Raw genomic sequence first — 15302 nt, 5'->3', positions numbered from 1 at the left:
CAAATTCTGTCGTGTTCTGTCTCTGAGGCCTGTTGCCCTCTTGCCAGCCTAAGCCATGATGGATCAATTCGGGAACTGCTTGAGACTCTGCACGATATGCTTCAATGTCCTCTTTCTTCTCTTGAAGAAAGATGCAGGAAAATGTCAGAGAATTAACAACTTAGATGGGCGGGTGGCTAGAACTGAAAACTGTAAGGAGATGATTGAGAGCAAAGCACTATCCCACAAGGAAATCGTTACTAATACTGCGAAGGCAGGGTTTAAACAAGTTTTTTAAAGTACTCTGCAACCCCACCCCCACCCCCCCAAAAAGAGGAAAAAGAATGTCTCCAGGGCACCACCATTAATTATCAAAATAGCCCCAAAAGACTACGATTTAATACGCCATGTTCTAGAGTATTGCAGCATCTAGCCACTAAAATGATAAGCACTCTATAAATACAGTGGATAATGATATTAGGCTAAAAATGAAAAAAATTGGGATTGTGGAGAGGTTTATGGTGGATTTTGCAAATTTCATCAGCCCTCAACCACTGATGTTCAGTCCCCAGTATCTCAAAACCACTCTGACTATTGGTGGGCGTGGGCTTCTCAATCAACTTTTCGTTATAGCTTTTTTTTCTGAGTAATCCAGAATGCAAATACATGAAATTGCTCTTAAATCTGTTCGAGTTCTGTCAATGCTAACATAGGGAATCCCATCATTGACCTGGCCCTCTTCATTTTTCCTTTGCAGAGAATGCAAAATGCATTTTATATTGCCCTCACAGTTGCATTACATTTCAAATGGTGAAAGTGTGTTAATGTAAAAAAATCTCCAACAATAAGGGAAAATGTTTCCCTAAAACAGTAAAGGGACAGAGGCAGATTGAAATAGGCCCCATATTTAGGCTGTATTAAAAACAAGAATTTACCCACAAAAAGAAAATATCTGGGTGAAAGACCTTTAGGTAAAACCCATCATTGATGATACAACTAGTTTACTAATGTGTATTTTTAGTATTTGCACGTTTGTTCTGAATGAATTTGCAGGGAGTTAATTCCATGCCTTGCTATTTTTTATTTCTTTATTTGGTGTAGGCCCTCGAACCGGGGATGTAGCAGAAACTTTCATTGAAAGGTGAAACAGAGTATTAAGTTTATTTTGAAATGTATTTTATTAAACATAACCAAATAACAATGGAAGTACAACTCCTCTATTAACTTGTGTTAACTAAGGTGTTTCTATGTGGGTCAGGAAGGATGATCTAGTGAGTGCTGGACTGGGACTTGAGAGACCTGGGTTCAATTGCCACAAATCTTCCTGTGTGACCTGGGACTAGCCCCTTCATCTTCACCTGTGCCTCAGTTCCCCATCTGTGAAATGGGGATAATACTCTCCCTCTCTCACATGAGTGTTTTGAGGATAAAATCCATTAAGGGTGTGAGGTGCTCAGAAACTATGGTAGTTTGAAATCTTAGGTCATTGCTTTGATAATAAACACTTCTGGAGATCTGAAGTGTTGGTCTTGTTCAATAGTAATATGTCAAGAGAGATGACAATACTTCATCCTGCAAGCTGTAAACATGAAAATAATTGTCTTCAGGCAGGGTTAGTTGCAACAGTGAAGATGCCTGTGTTTTCAGCAGTTGGAAGTGCTCAGATTTGTATCTCCATACAATACATCTGAAACAATTTTATATAAAATTACAACAGGAAATGTGAGATACTCTACAAGTTTCATCATCTTTCCCTAGGAAACCACTGGCCTAGACTCAGTGTTGGGTGTCTATTGAAATGTCTTCTGTGTTTCTTGATTGAGTATTTATACTGATGACCAAACTGAATTTGGACAAATGATGGTTGATTCAATGAGAAAATGGAAGAAATGTATAGGACTTAGCTCATTATCATCCTGGCTTCCAATTTTTTGATGTGTGATTGGCTGGTGCTAAACAAAGTGCTACAGACAACTCCATCAGCCTGCCTGTGGGAAATACTCGATTAACATTTTTAATTCTTATTGATTTCTATTAGACCAGAGCAATATCTGGCTGAGTTGTTTTTTTTCAGAAGTCAGTTAGTACCATTAATTCTTTTTAATGGTAAGTTACTTTCCCCAAAATCAACAAAAAAGGCAGCTGACAAGGTTTTGTGGAACAACCAAGAAATGGTTTTATATATGACTTCTTGAAAGCCACTTCTGAGTGGTGCTTTTTCATTTCTTGCAAATAAGTGATTAATCTCTTGACTTGTATGAAGTGATCTAGCATTGCCTGGTTCACTATTGACATTATAGCAGACTAGAGAATCATAAGGATTTAGACCCCAATTCAGGAGAGCACTTAAGCATGTGTTTAACTTTTAAGTCCATGCTGAGGTCCCACTGACCTGGGGCCTTAGTTCCTTGGAAGAAAGCAGCACTTCAGAAAATGCATTGTCCCCTCCTGCATAAAATTAACTTGCAGATTTAATTGACTAATTTTATTATGCATGTTTGTCTTTCTAGTAATAATACTAGAGTGATTATCATTTATCTGAGAATATAATGGCTCCAGTGACTAACCTTAGTGTCACTAAAAAAATGTAATACTGCTAAATATCTATGGTTTTATGGTAGTATTTAACCTAAAATGTGCTAAAATGAAAGTTCATTTGTTAAATTACATATCTACTGTTCAACATGAGCACAGACTATAATTTCTTACACCCTTAACTGCTGAATGACAGAGTGGAAAAAGAGACCTACTCTTCTAAATTATTTTAGACCTGTTTTAAAAACCAGGGAAAGATAGCTACAATATGCGGAAAAGGATGGATATTTATTTTTCCATAAAATTACAAAATGTAACTGGTTTAGAAGATTGTAACCTAATTTCATTGCTTGGAGACATGGAGATTCCTATTTGTGCCAGATAATTATTATTCTCTCAGCAACAAAAGACTAAAGAAAAACAATCAAAAATTCATAAGAGCATCTCCGACTAACATCATACGTGTATAACAGCAAGAGGGGTAATAATGCCACACAGTACCTAACTTCTGTTGCACTGTCAAAAATGAACACTGCTCTTTTTCTTACAATTAATCTTTTCAGAAGTAGGGAGAAATAGTGGGATTTGGCTGCCAAATTCTTTCATTATTTCTTTCTTTTGTGCAGGGTCTGAAGGACTGAGGAGTGGTAGATGTGGGGCTGGTATCCAAGGGAGTATATGTGCATTTATTTCCTGAGCAGCTAAGAGCAAGATTGCTGATCTTGAGAGCCAACTTTCCTTGCTACACAATGTTACGAAGAATAAAAAGTTCATGGATGATATTTTTAGAGAGGTGAGCATGCCAAGCAAAGGAGGGTCTGAAGTGTACAGGGTAGAAGATAGTTGTAGATTAAAGATAAGTTACTGTGGATAGCGTGGGGGTGGGGGAAGGCAGAGCCACCCAGAAGAGACTGTGAATATTGAAGTGCAATAGTTAAGACCGTTCCTCCGTCCTGTAAGCACTTGATGGCAAAGCAAGCCTGCAGAAATTAACTAAACAAAATCAGTCACCCCATCAAACATGCCCTGACTCAAGAAGAGGAAAGAAATGGATATAGCAAAAAGCAAGCATTAAAGTACGTGTTGGGGGACTGTGTACTTAGAATTCTAAGTTTTACAGTATGCAGTCTTGATTGTGCATTTTTCACAATTTCTCCTCTGGAATCCCGGATAGATCAGAGAACATCATAGAGGGGACACACTCCTAACTGGAGTTGAAAAGCACCTGTTAGTTCTGGCCTGTGTTGGAACCTGGTGACAAAGAAGCAGGCTAGTGTCTTTTATTAAGGTTTATACAAGCTGTTATAAAAGAGCAGCCATCTTGGGAACGCTTGACAGCTTTCAGAAAATGCACTAAAATAAACACACCTGTCAGTTCCCAGAGAGCAACTCAAATACACAGTGACAACATACAACAACTGAAGTTACTCAAACACTCCCATCCTTAAAGTCCCACATTCCCACTCCAAATGCCCATCTCCTCAAAGAATTTCCATCCCGTGACAGTACTGGTACCTTTGGAGCTGCCATCTAAGACAGGAGACTGCCTCACTCCCAGGTTCCAAAAGTGCATGACTACCACATCTATCTGGGAGTTGTCACTTCTGATAGCCTAGGAGAGCACTGGTGCCAAGGGACACATGCTGCCCCCTGAAGAATGGGACATCCTCTAAATCCTAGAGCTTGGAAGCATGGGAGGGGCCAGAGAAGCCTCCAAATTGCACCCTACAGGAGTAGAGGTCCAGCATGGTGATGTTCTGGGTGTTGTATCCCTCCCCATAACTTGCTGTAGCAGTTCTGGGAGTCTGAGCTGCTTCTCTGTCCGTTCCTACGGCTGGGGGTTGAGGGGGAGATCACTGAGTTTATGATGACCTTATGGACTTCCTGCTGGAGCCCTGGGGTGGGAAAGCTGGATTACCCACTCCACCCTGCTGTAACAATTGCTGCATTCTAAGGGCTGAGTTCATCCCAGAGAGTCTGAGCTGTTCCTCTTCTGCTACATCTTCTATATGGGCAAACCAAACTCTGCATGGAAAAAATCATAGGAAATTAAAAGCAGGCAGTTGTACATTGCTGTGTAGGAATCTCTCTTGCAGAGGATGATAGAGCCGTTGGACAAGAATAGTATGCCAGATTACAAATGGGATTAGATGTTTAACTACAGTGAATCTTGCTAACATAAACAATATTAAACTAATTCGAGACTGGAGAGCAAGAAAGAATTGCCCAGATTCCCTGGGAAATGGGGATCTTGGAATTCCCCCACCCCCTTTAGACCACTGGCTAGGAATCATCAGTTAGGATATGGTGAGACCATCCCAGACCTCTAAATTTCCTGCAACTGTGGCTGATTTTGATAGAACTTTTGTCATTCCTGCCATCTCAGGTTTCAGTTCATCAGGTGTGAGGAACCAGGAATTATTTAAGAACAGGATCTCAAAAGTCTGGCCAAGCTTCACCCATTCTTAGCATATTGTAGGATAAGGCTACTTTGAAAAAGTTGCTGATTTCAAGGATAGATGTTCTCCTCCCTTTAAAAAACAAACAAACCTGCCATATTCTGAATTAGACAGGTATACACTAGAAATCTGACAAACAAAAACCTTGTAGCATGTGCACAAAAAATAAAGAGCACTAACTTCTTTTTTGGGGGCGGGATGTGAAGGAGGAAAGGATAGATTCACAGGTGTAGTTTGACTTCAATATTTGGAGGGGCAGTTCCATTCAGGCTAATGGGGCACATTGGGGGAGGGCAGTATGGGGGAGAAACACCCACCCTGCACCTCCCCAACTATGCCCATAGATAGATTAAACCATTCTAGGGAAACATACCCAATGTTAACGGTCAAATTTTGTACAAGGCAGTTTATGTGCAGGATTCCCAATCTTCCTAAGTGCAATTTATGCTATCGAAAATCAGACTTTAGAATTATGGAATAAAGGATGTATTGAAAATGTGTCCTGATCCTGCAAACATTCATGCCAATGCTTAACTTTAAACACTCAAGTATCCCATTGACTTTGATGGGATACTTGCATGAGTAGAGTTCAGCATGTGCAAAAGTGTTTGTGGGATCTGGATTCTGAGATTAAATCCTGTCCCCATTGATGTCTCTGGGAGTTCTGCCATTGAAGTCAATTAGACCAGGATTTCACTCTTAATTTGCAATTAACTGACGACATAGTCCTAGGAAGAATGTTGTCATTTTGGAGGGTGTTTTTAAATTTATGAAAACAAAGTAGTACTTCAATAATCTAGATTAATCTGGCCTCAAGAAAGAGAAGCAATACATTGAAAAATATTTTTAGAAAATAATACAGAATCGTTCTCACTCCTATTAATTTTTAGGAATAGAAGAGGACCTGCAGAAAGTACAGACATTTGAGAATGATATTATACTGGGAAGGCTGGCAAATAATGCTGAAATAGGACCAGTTTAAAATGACTGGGAGTAAACTGGCGCATGGTCTGAGAAGTAGTCACCTAGTCAATGGTGATCTACAATAGTGGTAGGGGAGAGGTGGTTTTTATTGTATTATTTTAATAAACAATGCACACAGAAGGTCTGAGGTTGGCTAGGGTTTTTTAATTCAGTAAGTGTTTTACTTTACCAAGATCAGTGTGAAGTTTTGTTGTTGTTTTTAAGTCTCTCGGATGTGATATTTTCAGTCCTTAAGTGGGGGAGTAGAAGGATGTTGTATTTTCCTGCTAGATGTTTCTAAGTAAGAGAGCTGTTTTTATTACCACCTAGTTAACTTTGATGGACCCCAGTATTTTACACAGTCAACTGAATTTGCCAACCTCTGTCAGGTATTTCTTGGTATTTATGGTGATTGTAAACCTGGTTGTCACTATTTTGCAGGGAAAATAGGGTAGACATATGAATTAATAATGTTTCTTCCATTGGGTTTTTTTTTTTTTTTAAATCCTTAACTTCTCCTCCAACCCAACCCCTTCAGCCTACTTTATAAATCATAAAGAAGCAAAAAAGGGCACAAACCCTATTCCCTTTCCTGGTCCCTTTATTTATATATATATAAATATATAAAAAAAGTTATGAAGAAAGTAGTGAAAATAGCAAAAGGTTTATACATTAAGGCCCTAAACCTGCAAGCTGCTCCACATGGGTGGATCTCTGCACCTGTACAGATCAATTTGCAAGATCGGGGCCTAAAGGGTCACAAGCTCCAAGGAACTGTTCAAGAAAAGGAACTGTAGTTGATACTGGATAGAAAATAAAACCCTCAGTTCACTGTTCCGTACAAATAGGAAAATTCATAGAACAATGGAATTTATAAATGGCAGGGAAAAAACACATATCAGAAGCAGCTGTAAAAATGTCTACTAAGGTCATACCTAGGGCACCACGCACAACTTTCAGTATTATCAGTGTTTGGGAGGAGAAATGAGGTAATCCAATGATTCTACAAGAGACGTCAGTTTGAAAGTTAACTAGTTTATTCATATGACCAGAGAAAAGTCTCCAATTGATTGGTAACCTCAGTTTTTACCTTTGTCTCCACGACCCAGTCTCTTCCAGCACCATTTGTTGATTTGGAAAGCTGGACTTTTAAAATGGAGGCCGTCATGTGAGTGGCTGGCCCTCATTTGATTGTACTCCAGTGTTACAATATACATGTGTATAACAAAAAAAGACCTAATTTTTTTTCTTACAGTGCCTATTGCGTACTAAGCTCCATTGCAAAGTATTTAAAACTCCTAGAAACTTACTGTTTAATCTTCTCCCTGCAGAAATGTTAGGCTTGTTTCACTTTCAGATTCCACCCCTTCCTGGCACCTACTGGTTGAATTCTCCTTTTAATGTGTTTTCTTTTATCATGTGGGACCATTTCACTGGTATTTTCTAGCAGAGGAAGGGCTCGTCTGCTTTCATGATTGAGAAGGTTTAAATTCTTTCCATGGAATCAATACCACTTAACATAAAAAAAACTCTTCTTATTAGAAGGTGAAGAAATGGAGAAGAAACGAGGTTTGCCAGACTCTATGTAAAATAACAAGAGATGAATTTTTCCAGCAGGTAAGTCTCCACTATTTCTTTATTCCGATGCTGTTCTTATGTGGAGGGTAGAAGGATCATCTGATGAACACTGTTGACAATGGGAGCCACAATTATGGACCTTTTCCAGCAAACACTTTACCTGGTGTATATTCATTTGCAGCAGTATATGTTGGGCCTGGTAGTTTGTAGGATCAGGTCCTATTAAGAATACAGTCCATTGTGATAACGTTGGAGGGTACAAATTGAAAAAGTAAAGAGAAAGCAATGTGGATAATAAGGAGCCCAGAGGTTAACTTCCAGGAAGTGAGAAAAATTAGATTTGTTAGTTTAGTAAAGTGGAGATTACAAGGTGAAATGAATGGTTGACAGGTGAGATCACAGAAGTCAGGATATTAAAGTACAGGTTTTTTCTCCCTGCCACCAATAAAAATGTTCTTGCTTTGTCCAGAAAGTGAAAGGAGTATATGACCGCTTTCTCTTTGTAGAAAACAAAATGCTGCTTTGTATTATCTGATGTTACTTTGATAACTTATTCTGCCTACTAATTAAATAATAAAGCTGCTCAAATTTTAGAGGAAAATAACTAATGTACTCTTTATTTACATGTATTCATACAGAATCAAAAGCCAGGCAACAGGATGAATAAAAAATTAAAATGTAAATAGCAAACTAAACTTTGAATAGTTACTTCTCCTTGGTAAAAAAGAAACTACTAAGTAAAAGGGAACAAAACTTGTCCTGGCTCAACTGTTTTAAAATACTAAGGAATGTTTCAGCCCCTGGCAGTTCACTAATGTCCCAGATGATAGTCAGTCCCTTTATTTACAATATATAGAGTCTGAATCACAGAGTCTCTGATGGTCCTATTCTTTGGAGATCTGTCACTTATGCTGGCTAAGGGTCAAAATCTGGTTTGTGAAAACAATGTAGTACTGTGTGCACTAGTGTCTGGATACATGTCTTGGATAGCTATTCTCCTGATGACTTTCATGTTATGTCCACATGGGTTACCTCACATTGACCTCCAGCCAAATGCAGATAGTATCCCGGGAACTGGTGCAAACCCATCTTCTCATTCTGGTTTGCTAATTTCCTGGGGCCCAGTGGACTTTGATTTTTCCTGCCTCTTGGCCAGCCCCTCGTTGAGTCTGAATAGATCAAATGGAAAAAATGGTGTTCTTAATCAGCTGTAGGGCTACCCACTTGAGACATGGGTCAACCTTGCCAGTGGCTTGCTCCAAATGCTAGCGTTCTCCTTGACCTACTTGCTAATAGTCATGGCCCTTGTTGGCTAGCAAGAGATAGAGGTTAGTACTTTCGCAACTGCCTTATCTATTCAGAACAGCAATCTACCCTTCTAAAAAGCAAGTGTCCTTTAAAGCAAAAGAGCCTTTCAAGTTCCATTACCTTAACTGGGATTTTCCTTGCAGACAGAGCTCCTTCATGAGCTTTATTTACCAGGCCACTTCCCTTGGCTGCCTTCTGACACTCAGATAATTCTAGGATGGGGAGCGTCCAAGTACCTAGAAACCGATGGCAGTCTGAATACTGAGGTGGTGCTTTTCTGACCTTTCAATATTTTATTATGATTATTATCCGAATTATCCAAAAAGATAGTCCCTGACCCAAAGTACTGCTCACTGGTTGCAAACTTCCTGCTCAAACAGCAACTTTTCACTGGACACGTGGTTGTCTTCTGGGCACCAATGCTGTGTTCCTGCCCAACAGCCCTTCCTGTTGACTCTTACCAGCAGAGGGATCCTTTTTGTGACTTCCTCAGCTAGAACCAGATCTCAAGGTTATCGAAGTCGATTGAAGGATTCCTACCCATTTTCAATGGGCTTTGGATCAGGTCGCTAAACTGTTGTTTGAGCCAGCTGCATGACCTAATACTTGCTGGCTTCAGGAGGCCTTTACAGTCAGCCTGTTTTTGGCCCCACCAACATCTCTCTTTGAAAACTGGTCCTCCTGCAACTTTGTTATGCAAATAAACCCCCATCTAGTAGAAGGAAAGCGGAGAATATTTAGAAAATAACAGTTAAAGGCTCTTTCTCGTTTACTACAACCAAAAGAAAACTGCTGGTAGAAGAGAGGGCTGAAAATCAGGATGGAGTTGGGCTCTAACAAGTTTAATAAGTTTGCCTCTGACCTATGTTACTGCTTTGTTTTTAGTTGTGCTGACAATGTGCTTGGCACTTAAACACAAAAGAACGCATGGTCCTCCAAATTTTATTACAATATTAAACAAAGGACTGAAATACAGGAGGGAAAGTGAGAGGATTTTAAAAACACAGTCTCTGGGTGGTATCTGGACCTTCCTCTCTGAGTAACTTCTTCAGGCACAAGACTTATTTCTGCCTTTTCACCCTTTAGTCAAAGCTGTATGATTTAAGATGACTTATTTAACTGAGTCCCTACTGATTCTTCAACTTCATCTTAACTCCCAGCCTTCAAAAGTAAGAGACCCTGGATGTCAGCTTCCCTAGTGACAAAGAACACATGCCACCTTCAAATTTTTTTCTCTTTCTCATCTTACCTAGTTCTATTCTAGGATACTGCATAATATGCACACACCTTCACTGAGGTATAACGTAACATGAATGTCCCAAAACTATGAATTGAGCAAGTATTTTTTTTTAAACAAAGGTTCTGTAACTTAATTATGGACCACCAAAGATAGCAACAGAAGTTGCAACTGAATATCTTTAGAAAGGAATTGCATGCAAGTAGAAGGAAAAGACATTTTCTAAGTATTAAAGATGACAGAAGAGTTGTATGGCTTCTTATAGGAGCCGTAAATTTGAAGCTTAAATTACAAGTGGCCAAGACATTGCTTTGAAGTGACACTTCTGCAAAAGTTGTGTTTTAGTGTTCTGCCCATATTCCATCTTATATAATTACATTTGATCTTTCTCAACTTCCTCTTTAGTTCAACAATGTATATTCTTCACTTCCTGTCCTGAACTCTCACTGCAAAAGAGTTGCTACATTCACCCTAGAAATGCATGTATTTCAGAGGTTAATGGAATGAGATTATATAGATACAGGACTTCATTCAGCCCTGAATTACATCTGCTTTTTCCAGTGTTGGTGTAACCCATTAGCAGAAAGTCTACCCAGCCTATTGTAGGGGGCCTGCATTTGGCCACAAACAGCCCGAAAATAAAGGCACTGGTTATGGCCAAGTTGTCTGGAGTACATGGTGACTCACTGCATCTGCTGGGTAACCACTGCTGGCTTGATTCCTGTGCAGTCCAGATTACAATTCATAGCTGCCCTCAGGAAGCTGGAGGTGGAAACATTACCTACCCTTCTCTGACTGTGAATCCCCCTATTAGACCACAGCAGCCCCTTCAGTCCAGGGGGTGCAATTTGCACTCCCTATGTCTTCAATGAATCAGGCTCGACTCGTTGGGGGAAAGTCACTCTATATATTGTTGCATATCTCTGGCTATGTAAATTTGTTTAAGATATTAGAATTAGCTAGAGAACTTGTTCTTCTGTGATCCTGATTTCCTTGTTTTTTTTTTTGCCTTGAAATCTGTCTCCTCCCGATCTGACCATTATAGAAAATACTTAAAATTTTAATAATAGTAGTTTATTATCAATAGATTTTTTTCCCCATTCAGGCCTTTTTTTAAAGACATTTCACACATTTCTTTGCAATTTTCCTTTCATTTTTCAATTTACCCTCTTTTTAACACTTATATTTATCTTTTAATATCACCAGTCCTCCTTTTCACCTGATTTTGTTTTGTATACCTCTGCAGTGCCCCAGTAGTTTTACTTGCTCTAATGGAAAAAGCTACTTGCACTTCTTAAATGGTCAGAAGAGAAGCTGAGGGAGCTCCACCCTGGGACTGAACATGATTAATAAGGGATTATTCCAATTAGAGTTTGGATAGTTGATGATAATTTGGCATTTGGGCCGAAGTCATGAGAGGATGTGAAGACTTATACAGTGAGAAAACAAAATAATTTGACAGAACAAGGGGAAAACAAGTCTCTTGTAAAAGAAGCAGGAAAATAAGCACTGTGGTAGTGGGGAAAGAAAGTCTAGAAAAGTAGGTTTAAGTTAGGTAAAATAAAAAGTAGCTTACAAATAAGTTTAAATAAGCTTACTAAATCAAGCAGTTAAATAGAAAAACTGCTTGAACAAATATATACTTTTAATAATGAGTTGGACAAGTAACTTGCCTGGAATCAATAGTCCCATCAGCAAAATGGCAGCAAAGAGTCTGCCATTAATAACACTAATAACAGCTGACCAGGATTTAGTTTGCAGACTTTCTTTTGTTTGTCAAAAAAATGGACCTAATACTGTTTCCTGTGGCAAGCCCCTAGCCACCTCTGTGCTGATCTTTCATTTGTACAGCATCTTGCACAATGAGCGCTCAATCAGGATTGGAGTCTCTGGGAACTATGATATGCATATTAAATTACAGTCTGTAGCCACTTTCTGACCAGTGTTTTGAAGCCAGTTTTTATCTAATGGACTCCAATCCTTACTCTATTAGATAAACATAGTAAATAATGTATACTGCGTCACTCACTTGCTGTAATCCCTGCCTCAAAGGAAGTTAGACTTCTGGGTTAGGGAAGATACTAGAAATGTTAATTGGAAATAGACTATGAGGAATAACTTGGTTACCTAAAGAAAGCTGATGTGGATTCAGAAGGTGATCATTCCTATCGTCAAGTGCAAAAGAATTCCTTGACCAAGTGACACAGTCTATCAGCAGAAGATATGGTCATAATTTATTTAGGATTTAAACAAATATTTTGATACAAACAACTAATTTACAATGTGTTAACCAAATACTAAGTTTGGCCCCCTGTTCCTGCAATTGGATCTACAGTATGTGGGTGGACCCTAACTTCAGAGGTTCACCTGCATGGATTTGATTGCAGGGCCAGAACCTTAGATATCAGAAAAAGACATCATCATTGGGATCATGAATGAAAGAGTATACAATAAACTGATAATACAAAACTGGAGGTAGGAACAGTCAATATAAAGGAAGGATTAAATGACTTGAGTAAACTAGCAACATATGCAGAATTTCAGTATCAACAAATACAGTAAGTACACCTCTACCTCGATATAACGCTGTCCTCGGGAGCCAAAAAATCTTACCGCGTTATAGGTGAAACCGTGTTATATCGAACTTGCTTTGATCCACCGGAGTGCGCAGCCCCCCCCCCGGAGTACTGCTTTACCACGTTATATCCGAATTCGTGTTATATTGGGTCGCGTTATATCGTGGTAGAGGTGTGTAAGCTAAGGACAGGTAAAACAAAACAAGAATATTCTAAACAGCAGAAATTATTCAAGTACTATGTAACAAGTCATAACTGGATTATGTAAATTAGAGGTGACCTGTAAAGGGAGAAAAGTTGGACTTGTTCTCTTTTTTTGCTGCCTTTGATATATAGCAGTGGTTCTCAACCTTTCCAGACTACTGTACCCCTTTCAGGAGTCTGATTTGTCTTGCATACGCCTAAGTTTCATCTCACTTAAAAACTACTTGCTTACAAAATCAGACATAAAAATACAAAAGTGTCACAGCACACTATTTTTGAAAAATTGTTTACTTTTTTACCACATAATTATAAATCATTTGGAATTTAAATATTGTACTTACATTTCAGTGTATAGCATATAGAGCAGTAAAAAAGAGTCACTGTATGAAATTTTAATTTGTACTGACTTTGCTAATGCTTTTTACATAGCCTGTTATAAAACTAGGCAAATATCTAGATGAGTTGATGTACCGCCTGGAAGACCTCTGAGTACCCCCGGGGGTACGTGTACCTCTGGTTGAGAACCACTGATATATAGAATACCTAAATAGGTATGGCACTTTTCCTCCCTTGGCTTCTGTCTTAAATTAGAAATTCAGGTCCTGTTCTAGGCTAGAAGAGTGTACACTGTCTACACTACAAAAAATATTTATAGTTTGACAGAGGGTGTGAGCAACAAGTGCTGACAAACTGTATCTGAACACTGTCTGTAAGTATAGACATGCAAACTGCTCAACTCCAAGTCTCATATGTCAGCATTAGTGTGAATTTTCCTCCCAATTTCAACTCTCATTTCCAAGAATGTTGTGTTCATAAGCTATAAAAATTATATACTCCAAATCATATTAACCAGCTAACTATATATTGGATATACTGTTTAGTTTCCCGGCAACAGATTCAAGGATGAAATCCCAACAGAAAAAGCAAAACGAAAATAGAAATTCCAAAATGGAAAAAAAAAATTCTGCACTTAAGAAAAATGAATTGTGAAAAATGGCTTTGGGAGTTTAACCGCTTATTGGTAAAACACTTAGGATAAAACTACAGAAGGAATTTTCAGCACGATAACTAAGTGAGGACAGTTAAGACTGGACATATTTCTGGAAATGTACATTGACAGGGAAGGTGGAGATGGGGAAAAAATCAGAGAAAATATCCTGATCTCAGTTTCTCTCAATAAGTTTCCTGTGTTCAGAGTAGAAACTACTGTAGAGGCTAAGCCACCCAATAGGAAAGATGGCTAAGATCTGCAAGAAAATGATGTTGGGCCCATTTTAAAAAAAAGACATAGGATATGTCTACACTGCTGGAGCCCAAACAACTACACTGCAATTTTCTAGCCCTGCAGCCCGAGCCAGTTGACACTGGCCAGCCATGGGTGTTTTACTGCAGCGTAAATATACTCCATGTCTCAAGATTCTGACCAGGTTTCTGGACTTGCTATTAGCCTCCTTTTTTCAGGAATTCTCTCTGTATGACCCAGGACCTTTAGAAACTAAATGCACAGATTCTAGGTCACTACAGTATCTTCAGGGCAATTCTCTGTAGTTTACATTATGTCAAAGCCTAGAACCAGAGAACAGTTTTGGGCCTCCTGGTGTATACCACTGTTTTGTCAGCCTTCTAGTCTGGTGAGTTCCCTCTAGGATGAATTTAGGTGTGGTAGGGAGATGATGCATTGAGGTGTCCACCTTCCATATCAAATACCTATTATTCCTGACATGTAATCAAGAGCTAAGCATTATTAATAATACATATGCCAGCATATCCTTATATAGTGCTTTACAGAGTAAAACCCATTCCTTGAGTTTATAATCTATGGTTTCTTTAAAAAAAACAACAACAAAAAAAGCCGGTTATGTTGCATTGCAGTTGACATATCAGGAATGATACATAAACAGTCTCAGGAGTTCCTCTTAGGTAAGCACTGTTGACAAAGGATTCAGGCTTGAAAAAGCAGAACATAACCCAGGGCTTCTATATGCACTTGCTTAATTTAGTGGCTTCAAAGAGAACATTAAACATTTTATCATGTGTAACATAACTTTCCATACAGATATTAAATCTTATTCAGAAGACATTGTTTTTAATGAGTTGTATTTAACAGAAGCAACAGCTCAGCAAGCCTCAAGTATCGCAGATGGACCTTTTTGGACTTAGATCTGACGTGTCAACCAGAGGTGGATTTGTCAGAAGAGTCACAATTTGCAGTAGCAAACTACGGATTTAAGGTATGCCTAGTGTGACTAACTCTGCTGTGAAATCTATCTTGGCTTTGAGTTAAAACATTAAATTCAGTTGCTTTATAGAATCAGTAATCATTTGGGAGCATATCTTTACGTTTTTAAGGGAAGCATGAGCACGTGAAGCATTTATAACACACGTGAGTTTCCCACCATCATGGAGTTTGAATGCTACAAAGAGGAACTGTACACACAGGGCTTGTCTGCTTGGGCCCAGCCA

At 38.8% G+C, this 15302-nt stretch overlaps 1 protein-coding gene and 1 long non-coding RNA gene across 2 annotated transcripts in view; one reads left to right on the top strand and one right to left on the bottom strand.

Annotated features, from left to right (window-relative positions):
* Nucleotides 1–1138: 1138 nt before the first annotated feature.
* On the bottom strand, nt 1139–13063 carry LOC117884613. Its single transcript, XR_004647605.1, has 2 exons — nt 12187–13063; nt 1139–9534 (listed from the first exon to the last, which is right to left on the bottom strand). It is a non-coding gene; the product is annotated as an uncharacterized LOC117884613 (long non-coding RNA).
* Nucleotides 7421–15302, top strand: part of SP3 (Sp3 transcription factor) — a 41264-nt gene continuing 33382 nt past the window's right edge. The window contains exons 1-2 of the mRNA XM_034785089.1: nt 7421–7553; nt 14947–15070. The gene's annotated coding sequence lies outside the window, so the exon portion shown is untranslated. The remainder of the gene's footprint in view (nt 7554–14946; nt 15071–15302) is intronic.

The sequence above is a fragment of the Trachemys scripta genome, chromosome 11, assembly GCF_013100865.1.
Source record: "Trachemys scripta elegans isolate TJP31775 chromosome 11, CAS_Tse_1.0, whole genome shotgun sequence".
NCBI classification, from domain to species: Eukaryota; Metazoa; Chordata; order Testudines; family Emydidae; genus Trachemys; species Trachemys scripta.
The sequence above is the reverse complement of the archived record's forward strand: the minus strand, read 5'-3'. Positions and strand labels throughout refer to the sequence as shown.